Genomic DNA, 4,782 nt, shown 5'->3' with positions numbered 1-4,782 from the left:
TGTTGTTTTTCTTTTAATTTTTCGAAAATTTATGTTTAGTTTTTCAAAAATTTTAAGTTTGGTGTCTTTTGCATGTTCTTGTGTTCTTTGAATTTCTTGAGTCTTGTTCTTAGTGTTCTTTTTAATCTTCAAAGTGTTCTTGTGTTTTTTTATTTTGATCTTAAAATTTTTAAGTTTGGTGTCCCGTTATGTTTTTCCTTCAAATTTTCCAAAACTTGGGGAATTAGATCTAAAAATTTTAAATTTTGTGTCTTTTACTTGTTTTTCTCTTTCCTCGTTCAATTCAAAAATAAAAAAATATCTTTTCTATTTTTATTTTAACTTAATTTTCGAAAATTACATCATAAAAATTCAGATTTTAATTTCAAAATTTTTATCTTATCTTATCTTAGTTTTCAATTTTCAAAAATCAAATCTTTTCAAAATAAAAAATCTTATCTTTTTCAAAATCTTATCTTTAATCAAATTTCAAAAATTCAAATTTCAATTTTCAAAATTTAAAATTTTAAAATTTTAAAATTCAAACTTTATAATCAAATCTTTTTCAAAATCAAATTTGAAAATCTTATCTTTTTAAAATCTTTTTCAAATCTTTTTTGTTTCTTATCTTATCTTTTCTAATCTCAAATTTTAAAATGAAATCTTTATTAAATCTTTTTAATTTCTTTTCTTATCTTTTTAATTTCAAATTTTTAAATTCAAATCTTTTCTTATCTTATCTCTTATCTTATTTTAAATTCAAATCTTTTCTAATTAATTACCTATCTTTTCTCTCTTCTTTTTCAAAACTTCCTAACTAACTCTTCTCTCTCTTAATTTCAAAAATTCCTTCCTCTTCTCTCTCTTCTATTTTCGAAAATTCACTAACTAATTTTTAATTCTTTTTAAATTATTAACCTTAGTTTTCGAAATTAACTAATAAATAAAATAAAAATAAAAATATTTTAATTCTTATTTATCTCTTCTATTTCTAATTCTTCTCATCTCTATTTATATTATTCGAATTTTTCTTCTCTCCCATCCTCCATCTTCACTTTTCTATCTTCCTCTTCTTTCTTTACATGTCACTGGGAGCCTTCTATACTCAAATCAGACATAGAAGCTTCCTTTCTTTCTTTTCTTCTTTTCTTATTTATGACTAGGGACAGGGATAAAGAACCCCGTTTTGATCTGGATCCTGAACCTGAAAGGACTTTGAAGAAAATCTTACAACAAGCTAGAGCACAACACTCCGGAAGAAACCTTTCAGAAAATTTTGAACAAGAAATAGGAGACATGGCCGAACCTGAAGGTGATGCCAGAAAGGTTCTTGGTGACTTCACCATGCCTACCTCTGACTTTTATGGCAGACGAAGCATCTCTGTACCTGCCATTAGAGCTAATAATTTTGAGCTTAAGCCTCAGTTAGTCTCTCTTCTGCAACAGAATTGTAAGTTCCATGGGCTTCCAATAGAAGATCCACATCAGTTCTTAGCTGAATTTTTGCAGATCTGTGATACTGTAAAGACTAATGGAGTAAATCCTGAAGTCTACAAGGTTATGCTCTTTTCCTTTGTTGTAAGAGACAGAGCTAAGATATGGTTGGATTCTCAACTAAAAGAGAGCTTAGACTCTTGAGAAAAGCTGGTTAACGCTTTTCTGGCTAAATTCTTTCCCCCCTCAAAGGATGAACAAAATTAGAGTGGAAGTTCAAGCCTTCAGATAAAGAAAAGCTGAATCCCTCTATGAAGCTTGGGAAAGATACAATCAAGGTTTCAAGAACAATCAAGGTGGAAGGAACTAGAATAGGTTCAATAACAGACCACCATTCCCATCTTCTCAAGGAAATATGGAAACCTCTAAGCAGAGTCTCTCTGACTTAGTCACTTTAATTTCCAGCCTATTTAACACCACTCATAGTTTCATGAATGAAACAAGGTCCTCTATTAGAAACTTGGAGGTACAAATTGGTCAACTGAGCAAGAGGATCCCTGAGACTCCTCATGAAACTCTTCCTAGTAACACTGAGGTGAATCCAAGAGAAGAGTGCAAGGCCATAACCATGGAGGTAGAGGCCGAATCTGGAGAAATTGGGAAGGCATTGAACGCCAGTGAAGAAGGTTTCACTGGGTGTTCAACGCCAGCTCTACTGCCAGGATGGGCGCTGAACGCCAGTGAGGAACCCCTCACTAGGCATTCAACGCCCATCCTGGCAGCAGAGCTGACATTGAACGCTAGCCAGGAAGCACTGACTGGGTGTTCAACACCCAAACATGCAGGCATTCTGGCGCTGAACGTCAGTAAGGAACCCCTCACTGGGCATTCAACGCCCAACCAGCCAGAGAAGCTGGCACTGAACGCCAGTGAGGAGTTCCTCACTGGGCGTTCAACGCCCACACACCCAGGGAAGCTGGCGTTGAAAGCCAGCAAGGATACCCCTACTGGGCGTTCAACGCCCAAAATGACAAGGGGACTGGCGTTTAACGCCAGTAAGAGTGCCCAGCAAGGGCGTTCAATGCCCAAAAAGCTAACAGAGCTAGCGTTGAATGCCAGTAAAAGCACACCTTCTGAGTGCTCAATTTCCACTTAAGAAACCCCTATCATAGAACTAAAGGAATCCAAGACTCATATAAAGACCAGAGACGTTCCTTTGCATGCACTTCTACAGTGCATGAGTTCTGATGAATACTCATCCTCTGATGAGGATGAAGACTCCAGGGAAGAGCAAATTGCTCGGTACCTAGGAGCTCTTATGAAGCTGAATGCTAAGTTATTTGGTACAAAGCCTTTGGAGGAGGAACCTCCACTTCTTTCCAAAGAACTCCATGCTTTGGTTCAGCAGAAGCTACCTCAGAAGCTCAGCAGAAGCTACCTTAGAAGCTTCCAGATCCTGGACACTTCCTAATTCCTTGCACCATAGGCACCATGACCTTTAAAAAGGCTCTGCGTGACCTAGGGTCAAGCATCAATCTCATGCCACTCTCTGTAATGGAGAAGCTGGAAATCTTTCAAGTGAAAGCTATAAATATCTCACTAGAGATGGCAGACAAGACAATGAAGAAGCCATATGGCTTAGCAGAGGATGTCTTGGTAAAAATTGAAAACTACTACATCCCTACAAACTTCATAGTCTTGGATATTAGAGAGGATGAGGATGACTCTATCATCCTTGGAAGACCTTTTCTAGCCACTACCAATGCTATCATTAATGTGGCCAAGGGAGAACTGACTCTACAACTAGGGGAGGATCACATCTTGTTCAAGATGCTTCATCCTAATTCTCCCTCTAAAAGAGAGATAACTATACAATACCTAGTGTTCCAACCCTCTCTTTCTATGCAGAGCCTTATTGAGCCCCCAAACATCAATTCTATATTTGGTGTTGGGCAGCCATCTACAAGCTCTAAGCACAAAGGAACTAGGAAGAAAGTACTTAAAGGTTGAAGGGACAAAAAAGTCCCAACTGAAGGTCTCTCACTTGGCATGAGAGTTGTCTTCACCAAGAAACCAGTCTTACCACATACAGTGAGTCGTATCCTGTCTTTAGAGCATGTGGAGCTCATTCATGAGAAGACAGGAAGAAATTTCACTGTAAGGGGCAAAAATCTGAGCCCATACTCACCTCCGTAAGGAGCTAACCATCAAGCTAATGACGTTAAAGAAGTACTTGTTGGGAGGCAACCCAACCTTAATTAATTATTTATTTCTATTTTCTTTTATTTATGTTCTTTTTCTTTCAGTTATTTTAGTGTCATGATCATATGCAGCAGTCTGAACAGAGACAGATTTGTTTAACAATCAAAATAGAACACTCTGGACGGAGTGTCATTGAAAGTTGAACGCCTCCAAAAACTTGATGAGTATTTTGGTGAGAAACGAATCTCTCCCAAAACACCACAAATCTAACCGGCAAGTGCACCGGGTCGCATCAAGTAATAAAAACTCACGGGAGTGAGGTCGATCCCACAGGGATTGATGGATCAAGCAATTTTAGTGGGTGATTAGTTTAGTTAAGCTAACATTGAGTGGTTGGGTGAAATTTTGAGAGCAGAATGTAAAATGCAGAGAATTTAAAGTTGCAGAAAATAAATGTGCAGAAACTTAAAGTGCAAGAAAAGTAAATTGCAGAAACTTAAATTGCAAGAAATGTAAATTGCATTAAATGTAAAGGGAATTGGGAATTAGATTTGTAGAAATTAAACAAGGAAAAGTTAAATTGCAACAAGCAGAGAAGTAAAAGATGGATTTGATTGATTCGGAACCAAAACAGAAATGTAAATAAACATGAAAAGCAATAATCAGAGAATGTAAAATTGGAATTAAGATCTCAGGACCCAAGAGACTAGATAACCAAGTCTAGATCTCAATGCCTTCCTAGATCCAATAAGAACAATTGCAAGAGAAATTAAAGAAAAGTAAATTGCAGAAGCCAAGAGAAGGTGAAGTAATAAACAGGAATGGAAATTCAATTGTGCAGAGAAAGTAAACAAGAAAATTCTCAAGGTGAGATTGAAACAGAATTTCTTCAATTCTCAACCCAAGATTCAAAACGAAATTGAAAACTAAGAGAGAGCTCTCAAATCCTAATGCTCCCTAGTGGAGCCAGCCCCCTCACAAATATGAAAATGATGCCTTATATAGGCTTTACAAAATGGAAATGAAAATGAAATTAAAAACAAATTACAATTAAATGAAATTCCTATTTTATCTATTTCTTGTGCCTTTGAGTGATGATCATTTGGGCCCTTGCTCTTGATGGAATTGGGTTAATAAAGGCCTTGGTTGATTGCTCTTGGAGTTTGA

The sequence above is a fragment of the Arachis ipaensis genome, chromosome B01, assembly GCF_000816755.2.
Source record: "Arachis ipaensis cultivar K30076 chromosome B01, Araip1.1, whole genome shotgun sequence".
In the NCBI taxonomy this organism is placed as follows: domain Eukaryota; kingdom Viridiplantae; phylum Streptophyta; class Magnoliopsida; order Fabales; family Fabaceae; genus Arachis; species Arachis ipaensis.
This window is presented reverse-complemented; position numbering follows the sequence as displayed.